At 41.6% G+C, this 12,357-nt stretch overlaps 1 protein-coding gene across 10 annotated transcripts in view; it reads left to right on the forward strand.

Annotated features, from left to right (window-relative positions):
* Positions 1–377: 377 nt before the first annotated feature.
* The window catches only part of LOC6495789 (NACHT domain- and WD repeat-containing protein 1), a 32,058-nt gene continuing 20,078 nt past the window's right edge, over positions 378–12,357 (forward strand). For 9 of the 10 annotated variants that reach the window (XM_044715158.1, XM_001959552.4, XM_032450418.2 and 6 more), the window contains exons 1-2: positions 378–560; positions 1,379–1,542. The gene's annotated coding sequence lies outside the window, so the exon portion shown is untranslated. Of the gene's footprint in view, positions 647–1,378; positions 1,543–12,357 lie in introns of all 10 variants that reach the window. The other variant, XM_032450417.2, reaches the window with a different exon arrangement.

A 12,357-nucleotide genomic window follows, 5' to 3' on the forward strand; every position in this document is an offset into this window, starting at 1 on the left:
CAGTTTGGCTAAAACAGATGGCCTACAGAAACTAAACAATTGTTTACGTTAGAGGTTGCTTGCCATTCCCCATCTCTTTTTGGTATTAATTGCCACAAAAAGTGCCGGCAACGAAATGCATACCAGCAACCGGCAACATCATTAATTGCCAGAGCAACATTTGTTTATGTTGCCGGCAACACGGTGGGCCTTCTTGGCCGCCTTTTGAGCCACAAGTGTCTTTCTGCTGGCTATTTGAACGGGCCAGCAGCCAGGAAAACAAAGCAGCAGCAACAGCCCGACACAGTGCGAGCTTGTGCTCCTTTTCGGCCACAAACTTGCTCTCTCTCCTACCAGAGATTGTGTTCCATTTTCCGTTCTGTTTCTGGGCCGAAAGCTTTCGGCTTTTCCGACCAATTTCCTCGCTCAGTTCCTCGTCGTAGTTCATAGCGTTTGGTTGGTAGTCGCAGCGCACTGCAAAATCCGATTCAGTTTTGGCCAGAAGAAGTGTCTCTGGCTAGAACAAGAAGAGGAGAACTTTGAAAACGGGCGCGAACAAGTGAGCAGCAGCCGAGTGAAGTGTAAATAAATGAAATACCCCACACACAGATACACACTAGTGCACTTGTACTGGGTTGGAGTCTGGGCCTGGTTAATATATTTTTAGGTAACTGGCTGGAATTCTAAGGCCCTTAGTCAGCCCTCGATAGGTGTGACATTCTTCCGATTATTTGAATTCTACCCTTTTTGCATTTATCTTTGCCCCACCGACTATCTGACTGGGTTTGTTGACTGATTTGGCCCACTGACTTGGCTGACTGAGATTGATATGGGAAACAATGCAGTCGGGGGTCTGGCGAAAATGGGGCAACAGAAAGCAATTAAGCCCGCCACTCCAAAACTTTCCATCCAATCCCCCCAGAGACCCTTAAAAAATGTGCATCGCACAGAATTTTAATTGGAAAAAACTTGCCTAATTGAAGTTTAATAATCAAAAAGCGACGACGTCGACGGCGGCAAGAAGAAATGCAAATTCTGTGCCGGACAGTCCAGAAACTTGTTTCTCCCACCCACTTGCGCTCTAATTTTCAATTAAAAGAAAACAAAGACAAAAAAAAAAGAATCCAATTTTCAGTGCAATGACCACAACAGAGTCCGAGGCCCCAGGAACTGAAGCCTCTACATTGTTCACAGTTGGCTTCCGTCTGGAACAAAACATAAAAAAAGTTGGTATAGAATCCAGTCCGGATTCTGTGGCAGTTTCCACGTATTTCTGTATCCGCTGGCAATTAAAATGTGCATGAAATGTAAATGAGAGATGCCCGAAACTAAAGCCCAGACCCAAACTCAAACACCAGTGTCCTTGTCGAGTCCTCAAAATTCTGTTTATTAAATCCAGAGCCAGCCGAGCCAAAGGAGAGTGCAAATGAAAAAGTGAAAACAAATTGTTTAAATTAAAGATTCAAACCAAAAAGCGAAATACAGAACGTGAATCAATCAGTTGAAATAAATTGTGGAACTGGCATGACGGATATCCGACTGAGATTGCAAATTTACGAAAAGGTAAGCCAATCTGCCATTCTGGCCATAAAACTTGAAGATTCGTGTTTATTTTTCAACTACCCACTTGCACTCCCACTAGCCCTTTTGGTAATTAGTTTTCCCTGAGGTCCCTCGATATGGATTCTCCCCACTACCACCAATATATGTACATTCTTTTTGGCAGCCCATGCGGCGTATGCGTAATATTAAGATAATTGAATGGGCCATGACACACAACAAACAGCAAACAACGAGCAACAAAAAAGAAAATGAGACTGGGAATGAGAATGAAAATGCGAACGAAAATGGAAATGAAAATGTTTCATTTTTTTTGTGGCACTCTGCCTCCCTGGCCTCTGTCTTTCGGCCATCATAAAGCATACTCCGACCTGGCTCGGCATATCCTTTCATTGCTTCTCATGTCGAAAATGGCCAATAAAAATGTTTACGACACACGCACAGAGGCGGGCCAGGTGAATTCTTGGGAAAATGTGTTTCAAGAAGCCTTGAATGCTTATTAAAAAATTACCCATTACGTACACATTAAATTTTTCTCGTTTCTCCATCATTATTTGGCATTTTCATAAAGAGTTTAGTGTCTGATACCTCCTCCCGATGTCATACACATGGCGTCTCTAATTAGAAGCTGGCCTGGCCCAGAAGTTGATAAGGGTAAATTGGCAAATAATTAATCGCCAGTTCATTTGGAAAGCAACCACCACTGTTGAGGCCCCATGTCGAAGTTAAAGAGTGGAAACTTCAAGTCTAAGAATACATTGTTTATAGTAATAAAAAGACTTTCGTTTTGGGCAGACTATGTGCGAGTGAAAACAAATACTGAGAGAGATAAATTTTGCTTTCATTTTTGTTTACTTGCTGGTGAATTTTTGCCAGTGAAGCAATCAAGCTAAATAAATAAAAGTCAAACCGAAAATGGCATTAAAATGTCTCTGGGACGTCTCTCCTGGACGAAGTTATGCCGAGCGTAAGACTCTGAGTTGAGTTTCTTTTTGGCCAGAAATTGATTTTCTCATATTAAAACATGATTAAAGCATTTGTGCGGGCAATTACTCGCTGATAATCAATTTAGACAGCCAGTTACCAGAGCGAGAATTTAATTTAAGGCCCGGAGTGGAGTCCTCTGATGCCTCTGATTTGATTTATGGCGTATGCGTAATTTTGTTTCCGCTGAGCTGTAAATACACATAAAACATTGTTTATATTTGCACGCGCGATTCTTCGACCAGAAATCCAAAATCTTTTATATCAACACTCACATTATTTGAAAGGCATAAAATACTGGAACGGATCGGAGAACTGCAAAGAACAGCAGCAAACAATTGCAGAAAGCGTATCGCTTTGCATGTCTCGACCTCAAAATTTAATGGCTCTCAAAATTTTATATTTATCGAAACTATAAAATGTTTATGGATAGAATGGCCAGTATGCACTTGACCCGTCCAGCTATTGGAAATTAATTTGGGTCGAATCATATTCCGGACTTGGCCGAGTCTATTTTACTGCCAATCTGGTTGGCAGACTTCAGACTCCAGACTTGGCACCTTTTTTATGGCCATCCGGCCGGCCTTTCTTTTGTTCTGTGAATGGCCAGTTTGAGTGTTTTGTGTAAACATTTCTGAATACTGATTTGAATGAAAAATGTAGTTCAAGTGAATTGGCCCAATTGCCAGAAACGAATACGATTTCGAGAAAATTAACGAAGAGTTATATGAGTGAGAAGAGTTTATTTAGAAACCTTAATTAGGATTTAATTATTCCAGTGAGTGTGGGAGTGATCCAGTGCTCTGAATACTTTTTATTCAGATAATCAAATGCAAATAAAACTCTGTGGAATAAAAACTGCATTACCGCCATAATGAAGGCAACTTTTTTGGCCTTCAAATGCTATCTCCGTACAATTGTGGCTTACATTAATCAACAACTTTTTTGTGCCTTGTTCAATTAGCTAAAGTGCGGTTTGGTTTTTAATTCCCTTTTTTTTGTTCTGCTGACCTGCTGACCCTTTTCAGTTAGAAAGGTCGGAACAGAGACAGCCAACCTGGCGTATGAGTAATGCGCGTGCAAAACATTTATCTGGAAACTCACACACTTTCGACGCAAAGTGAGGGCGCTTAAAACTTTAAACGAGTATCCTTTTGGGTGTGTCCTCTTTAACCATGGCTCGCGAAGGACAATATGCGAGTGTCCTGTCCTTCAGATTATGGGGGAAACTGACGGGATAACTGGCGCGACGGTAAAGTGCAATAAATCAGCACTCGAACCACTTAATAAGGATGGCCAGCAAACACACACACACTTACACTGACACGCATCCTTTTTTCAAAATATTTTCCCTTTTTTTTTCGTCCTGGAATTTTTTTGCTGGCTCTCTTCCGCTTTCTCTCTTGGCCAGAAATGAATTATGGCAGCGAAAACAAAGGGAAATATGCGGAAAATGGCTAAAACGGCGAAAAGCAGCTGGCCAAGAGAGCACCGAAGGGGGGGAGGCGCTGTGAAGTTGATAGAAATAGAATTATTAACAAATGCCGACAGCTCGCCTTGTAAACACATAAACCCACAGTGATCCTCACTGGACGGGCGACTGATTTGTGGGCGTGGCAGTGGAATGTTTTCGTCATGCCACGCCTGTGGGCGTTCGCCTAGATGTCAAGGGCGTGGCAGCTGCCAGTGCCGCCTTAATTCTATTTTGAATTAGCCCGGCGAAATATTATTTTTAATTTATAATTATTTTCAATTTATTATTCTCGCGCATCTGTTTGGCATAAAGCGATGCGAATTGGCCATCATTTGTTACCAACTTATGGGTGTCTGTGTGTGTGCTGGTATGAGTGTGTTTGTATGGGGGTGTACTGCTCTTATCGCCATCAAAATAAAAGCTCATTAAAGCGGCATTCGAAAGATTTTAAATATTTGCACAGCGTTTTGTTATTACCATTTTCCAGACGACGAACAACCGACCCACCCACCCTTCCACCGTCTGCCTCCCATATACCCCTTGCCACGCCCCCTATATCATGCCCCCCCACCCCCTATTTAAATGCTCTTGTATTATGCATACGTTTTTGTGGCTTTCAGTGTGTGTGTGTGTGTGTCTACATGTGTGTGGGTGTGTGGCTGTTTGTTTGCGGGCGTCGGTGAGCGCCTCGATTTTAATTAAATATGAAATTCGCTCGCCCTGGCTAGTCTGCGCTGGGCACAGCTGGAACCGAATACACAAAATTCAAACAAATAACAAAAAATCAACTAATTAAATAAGACAACGAACTTTGGAATCTCTGGGGATGAGAAAAATTAAAAAAAAAGGGTTTGAAAATAAGGCTACATATGTATGAGAAATTAAAAGCTAAGGCATGAAAGCATACATTAAGTGCCTAAAAAGATATAATAAATTAAATTTGGATTAGATAGAAGCTAAATAGATTGCAGATTAGAAAACAGAGCTTGGAATAAGCGATAAGTTATAAGTTCTCTATGAACATAAATGGTTGTACTGCATTCATAATACCCTGAAATGTATCCAAAATATACAACAACAGAACCATTTATTAATGAAATCCATTATCTTAATGTAAGAAGCCCTTAAAATATTACCTCTTTCTGATTAATTTAACCTTCATCTCCAGCAATCTATTACATTGCAACCTTAAACTCAAAAGAAGTGTCACATTTATCTGTAGAAACATTCCATTTTCCTTTCCGTTCCATTTATTTTTTCTACAAAATACCCAAATCCACCAAAATCACAATTCTCGGAAAGTTGAGTGAAACGGGAACTAAAGGTGGCAACCGGATGTCGGGGAAGCAGTATGAGAACTTGTCATCCCGGAATTAGTCATTCCCATTCCCATTCCCAAGTTGGAGACAGACACCCAGCCACCCACTACTACTACCATTCCTTTAAAAATTCCTTTCAATTGCTGGGTTTTAAATGCTACGATAGATCCAATCAGACTTAGTCATGCTGTTTTGAGTTATTTTCTGTTTTGCTCACTTGGACGACAATAATCCGCTTTAAATAAAGATGGCAGTACAAGGGGCAAGTAAGCCCCCAGAATTTAAAGGGGGCGGTTCATTTAAGCGGTTTTAAAAATTCCCTCCCATAAAAGCAATTATTCAAAGTCAAAAATGGTGTAAAAATTATGCACCTAGTGTGGTATTTTTTTAAATAAACCTTTAGCTTTGCGTGTCGGCATGCCGGGAGTGGAAATAATGGAAGAACTGGCTCGTAAATAATGAAAAAAAAGAGAAAAAACACTGTTGCATGCGTTTTGACGGGAAACCCATTCGGGCCCGGGCTGCTGTCGTTTTCTAGTTGCTGTTTTCAACGCAATCTGCGCCACTTGTTTATGGCCGTTTAATGAATGTTGGCACTTGGCGTGCACCAGCCACAGGAACTGTGGCAAGAACACAAACTCTAGCAACGCTGCTGCTCAAAAACAGCACTACATGCAACAAAATGAAACGCAAACGAGCCGGGAAAGCCTTGGGGTTAGTCCTCCGGTAAAACCAATTTGGTGCAAAACGGCCGTAGAGACCGCAGGAGGAGTGTTGGGTTGTTGTTGCCAGGATTTTAGGTCAGACTCGATGCATGCACCACGGCTTCCAGCGTCCTACATCCCATCCATTTCACACTGAAAAGATTCTGAAGGACTTTTTCTCTTCCGATAAATCTTCAGGGAGATGCTCTTCTTTGAAATCGAAGTATTTTAATGTCTCTGATGGCTATAGACTGATCTCAATGCCACTGCCTTTTTAGTTTTTTATATTTTAATTTATCTGGCAATAGACAATAATGTTTACTTCTCCACTTAAACTTAACCCTCACAAATCTGAACCCCCTGAAGTTTACGGAATAAACAAAAGAGTTTAACTGGAAATGGAAATTAAATTTTCCTGGGCGTCGGAAAACTTCGGATTGAGCTTAATTTGGCTAATGAAAAGCGCAAAATGTTGTCTCAATAGCAACAGCATTCACACAAAAGTGGAGAAAGTGCGGAAAGTGGTTGGGGTAATGGCGGGGAAAAGTTTTGCATCGCAGCTTAAAAAGCCACAATTGAAATACCTAAGCCCCTCGAAAACGAACTCCAGTGTCAGTCGCTGATTTTGAGAAACAAAAAATAAACTTTGGCAATCAATAATTTTGAATTTGCTCGCATTTTCGTGCTGGTGGCCTAATTGGAGCACATACACGCACTCGCATACACACGTGCAGCCATGAAAATGATTTGTGATTTGTGCCGATAAGTGGGTGAGTGGGTGGGTGGGTGGTCTGTACGGATAAGGGGGGTCAGAGTGGCATGTGGCATGGGATATATAAGGGAATGTACACACAACCCACATTCCCGTAGCACGCATCATTAACTTGAAAGCTGCTTATCATATTTATTCATTGTACAATTACGCGTTTCATACGAATGGCAGACTTCTTTTAAAAAATACTTCCAAAACATATAATATACAATGTTATACTCTCAATTCCAAGAACTCTGAGGAATTTCTAATACGCCTATTCATTTAATAAGAAGTCTGACAACTTTTATACAAGTACTTTATGTTTAAAGCTGTTAACAGAAAACAGACCACCTCCATTACCCTTTCTTATAAAGAAAGAAAGTAGTCTCTTAACCAATTACTAATCAAATAACATTAAATAATATTCAGGAGCCCCCACTTCAAAGTACCTGAGACACCTGACACCTGCCACCGCTCCTACTGCTCCCCATTACCTTTATTGTGAATTCCCCGGGCTTTACACAAAAGATTGAACGACGCAAAAGTAAATCCTTAAATAATTAAATACGAGAAGCCGGGGGACCTCCCTCTCCATCATCCCAGGCTACCCAATCCCAGCTAACTCTTTCCCTCTTTCCTCCTCAGAAGGACCAAATTCTTGCCATAATAATGTGTAAATAGAATCAAAATTGTTGACTCTGGCCGGGCCAACTTTACCCGAAAATTGAAAGGCGGTGGGGGGATGGGCCCAAGGAAAGAAGAGAAAGAGCCATTTGAGGAAAATGTTAAGACTACAATAAGTTAACGCACACTCTCCCTGCCCCTTTCCCAGCCACATCCTGTCAGATCACCTTGCAACACGCACTGTACACAGTCAGACATAAAAAAGAAAATTCATTGACATGAAATTTGGGGGGCATTTTACGTGACAATGCCATGAAATCGAATTTGCCAAGCGACCGGAAATGCGCACAACTTTATGCGACCATGTGTGTGTGTGTGTGTGTGTGTGTGTGTGTCAGAGTGTAGCTGTGTGTGTGTGTTGCCAGACAGACAAAGAATAAGCTAGAAGAAGAACAGAATGGAGGCGGAGCTGCCACTGCTGTCGACATGTTTTCTGATTTATGCCGCACTTTCCATAAGTTTTTCCATGTTTTAGGCCCGAACTCGCTACCCGAACATAGATTTCTGCCTCCGCCCGCCCAATGTATTCAGCCATGAATTGCGTGAGCTGCCTGTTCAAGCTTATTTACTTTTTTCCCCCTCACCAGCCCCCAGCTTACCAGTTACCAGCTAGAGCTGTCAACTTGGCTATTCACTGGGCTTCTGGCCAGGCTTCGCCTCCAAAGGATAAAAGTATTTTCGATTCAATTTTGTTACCCTCTTCGGCCACTCAGTAGACCATAAACGAAAGGATTTCATGTGGAATTTCATGAAATTTAAAAAATAAGCTCTAAAAGCCATATCTCCAGGGGGTTTAATATATAAAAAAATCTATAAATAAAACTCTGTTATTAAAAATTCACAAAATAAACAAAGAATTTATTTCATAAAAATTAAATGAGAAAATTGAAAAATAAACTGCCATAATTAAGGACTTTGCCAATTTAAATACTGTATTTTGACAGCACTGATACCACATCCTTTATGGAGGAAAAAAAGGGTGCAGGATTTTAGATTCAAAAACAAAGACAACGACTCAGAAACAGAAACAGAAAATACACAAACAGGCGACAAGTGGGGGCTCCGAATGAAAGACACACTTGGAATTGTTTTTGCATTTCTTTGGCTCCTTTCTCCGCCAGTATTGCTACCTGCTCTGCATAAATAAAATGCGGGCCCTGGCATGTCCTGGCAGCAGCTGCTGGATGCTGGCTTTTGCTTTTGAAAAGTGGGCAATGTGACGATGACCTTCAGGTAAGCAGAAAAGCTGAGAACAAAATTGTCAAAGAACACGGGCTGAAAATTAAAAGCCTCAGGCGCAAGGAGCACAAAGCAAGGACACAATTGGTTCTGCCTCGTCGAGCAGCAGGGATTCGTGGTTGAAAAGGGTTACGAGTCAAGGGCCATCGAAGTCCCACAGAATTGACTTCATCGACTGCACCCTCAAGAGCTTCCAGAGAGATGAGCAAAAGGATCTGTTAAGTCCTGGATATGCACGAGGACATCACCATTGATATGGTGTGGTTCATAAATCAAAGCTTGGATGTTTGCTAAAAAAAAGAAAAAAGGTCATTTCAAAAGAATGAATGAAATGTTATTAACTACAAAAGATACCAAGAGATTTTTGAGAGATTATAAATATTTCTTTAAAAATATTTATTATATATTTTGTGATATTTCTCTCTATATATTTCTCTTTATGTACAAATGCAAATTGCTTTCTCACTTCCTAATGCGTCCGAGCACGTGGCTGATTACAGGAAACAGTCCGCAATCGAACGTTGGCAATTTGGGGCCCATTTTCGTGTAGCTGGGGCCACCAGTTAGATCCCGAAATTGTTCAATTTTCACGCTGGACCAGTATCAGCATGGGTCCTCTTTTCCCCAAAAAAACAAATAGGCAGAAAAAACAACATAGAAACCAAGCGAATCAATTGTCCTGCGCGAAAATGGGAAGCAAACTTTCGGTAAATGGCAGCTCATTTTGTATTTATCAAAGGAGCCGATGGGGCTGAGGGACTGACAGGAGGAGCCGGGAGCCAGAAGCCACGTCTGGCCTGATGGCGGCATAAACTTTTATTTCAATGAGAGTCATGAGCAATTCCACAGTTTTGGGCACACTGGTTATAGCAACAGATAGTCTTTATCTTGAATTTAAATTCAAAAAATAAATATTTTCAAAACTATTTCTTTAAAAAGTATTACTCATCCGCCTAGTGGTCTGTTATAAATATATTTTCTTAAAATTAATCCATTAAACCAATTTCCTACAAAAATATAACTCATCCGCCTAGTTGTCACTTGGAAAATCCCTCCTACTTAAGCCACAAAAAGCACTATAAGCCCACTGTGCAGCGAAGCAGTCCCAGCTGTGCCGAAAAAAGAAATGAAACAGAAACTGAAACACTAACACATTCGCATATTTGCCGGCTCTGTCGCACTTTCTTCCGCCATTTCCGTTGCTGTTGCACGAGACTCGGCGAAAGTTGTGTGGCATACTTTTCGGCAGCATTTCGCCTTGGCATACAAATGCAGGTAATAACGTCGGAGGATGTGCAAGGGTGGCTCGGAGGAGCCTCCGAGGAGATGGAGGTGGGTTGGCATTTGCAAATGAAACGCGACTGTTCTAATTTTGGCCTGCCTAGAATTCCGTACGTTGTTTCTTTGTTTTCACTTAAATATTTATGCAAAAAATGAGCAGCTAAGCGAGCACACACAATGACATACTTGCACGCACACACACATACACACAGACCTGCTATATATGTATGTATAGAAGAACAATGTGCAGCATCGGATTTATTATTAATGCTTCCATACGGTCCATGTTTGTTCCTCACAAAAATCTGCTGAGTGGGCTCGATTTTGTGACTCCATCTGCCCGCCTCCTCTTGCCTCCCGGTTGTTGTTGTTGTTTGTCGTCCTGTATTCGCCCAGGGCCTTTATCCTTCCTGGCCCATTGCGGCCGGGTTTCTGGCCTGGTTTGTTCCGTTTTGCTTTGGCCTGTTGCGGCCATTGGCTTATTATCATTTATTTATTTATTTATGTCTGGAGCTTCAGTGGCAATATTTTATTTCCATTTCGGTTTGCCGGGATGCCAGGATGCCGGGCCACTCGGATTTCGTTTGTGCAAATCATCGTGGGTCAAAGGTTAGGGCTATTTGACCACCGAGCCTGGCTCCATTAATAAGCCCAGCCAGGATATATAGAAATATCCAGTTGGTCCTGACAGCAAGATGTGGCGTTTATTGAATTGTGATGGAAATATATGGTTAAATGGCTGAAAGTGGTTCTTCTCCGAAGCATTCGTAAGTATTACTCAATTATTAAAGGTCGAAAAAAATCGAACCAAAGTTCTTAAAGAATTTTTTAGTTCCTCAACTGGCCAATTATTTATATTTCCAGCAATAAACCCACTCCTTCAATGCAATTAAAATTTCAGAAGCATTTTCTTGCCATCAATTCCATTTAATATGCAAGTGGAATGACGGGCTGCACTTATTCCTGAAATATCATTATCCTTCTGTCCTCCCTTCTTCTACGGCAATTGAAAAAGTCAAATAGCAATTGTTGAAAGGTCCTGTCCGTCGCTCGGTTCGAGCTCGGTTAATATTTAACTGGATATCGATGGCATCGAGGGCCAGGACATTTCTTATTCAATGCAACCGAGCTGGCCGACCCACACACGGCCATTTCCCGTTCGGGAGGCAGCCCCCTAATGGCAGCCATTTGACACTCAGGACTCGGAGGAGGCGAAGCTCAATGGAAGAGTAATAGGCGGGCCAAACACAAGGAGAAATTGTGTTTGCTTTCGGCCATTAATACGACCGCCTATCCCCCCAACCAATACCCATGCCACTTCGATTTTCCCCCCAAAGGACATTCTGTTATTTGACAGTTTTGACGAAACGTTGCCCCAAAACGTCGAAAATTGGCTAATAATGGGGTTAATCGCCAATAATGATCGTTCCCAGACAAGGTAAATTGTCTGTTCAACATGATGGCCATGACTTTAGCCAGGTTATTGGTCGAAAAATACTGAAATTATAAAGTTTCTATTTAACAAAATGAATTTAAATCCTTAAAGTTCAAGAGTAATAAAAGCATTAAAGTTAATTTCATGCAACTGATTAAATTTTCACCAAAGTAAATATTTAAAAAGGGCCATCACCTGGTTCTGGCTTAACCTTTTTCGCTTCTACCTAAGTCTCTGTGGTCAGCACTTGTTCGGGCCATATAATTTTCACATCGTTGAGAACGGTGTTGGCCTGGCCTGACGAGGCGAGTCGAGGCGAGGCAAGGCGCTCATTAAGCTTAATTCGTTAGAAATCAAATATTTAAGAGATAACCCAGATTGACGGCGAGCACGTGTCGGTGTGCGTGAGCGGATGAGGCAAGGCTGATGGAAATTGACACTCCTGGCACCTTACAATGTGTGTGTGTGTGGCCACAAAGGATGCCACCGAAAGAAGAACCCTGTGCCCGTTGTCCTAACGAGCAATTTAACCAACTCATTGAAGCGGAATTAATGGCAATCGATTTTGTTTGGCGGCCAGGACTGACAGACAGGACTGTGTAGGATGCAGGGGAACGGGTCTTTATTAGTGGCTGGACAGGACTCATAGAACTCTGTCCTTGAAGGACTTTAAAGTATAGACAGGTTTAACTTAAAAATAATCCACTTTGCACCCCGTTTCTGTTTCACAACTTGCCAGAAACATTTCCCACCAAATGTTTCAATCAACAACTCAGTCAAATTTTAACACTTGCTGACTTGTCCAACTTATATGCTCCTCCTGCCCCGATTTTATATAGTATTTTGTGTATATATGTATGTAGGGACTTATCCCTCGCCCGATCATCGGATGAAAGTTTGCTGGGCTCGTGTGGGTGGCTTTTTTATTACGTTGGGGGTTATGC

The sequence above is a fragment of the Drosophila ananassae genome, chromosome 3L (genome assembly GCF_017639315.1).
Source record: "Drosophila ananassae strain 14024-0371.13 chromosome 3L, ASM1763931v2, whole genome shotgun sequence".
NCBI classification, from domain to species: Eukaryota; Metazoa; Arthropoda; class Insecta; order Diptera; family Drosophilidae; genus Drosophila; species Drosophila ananassae.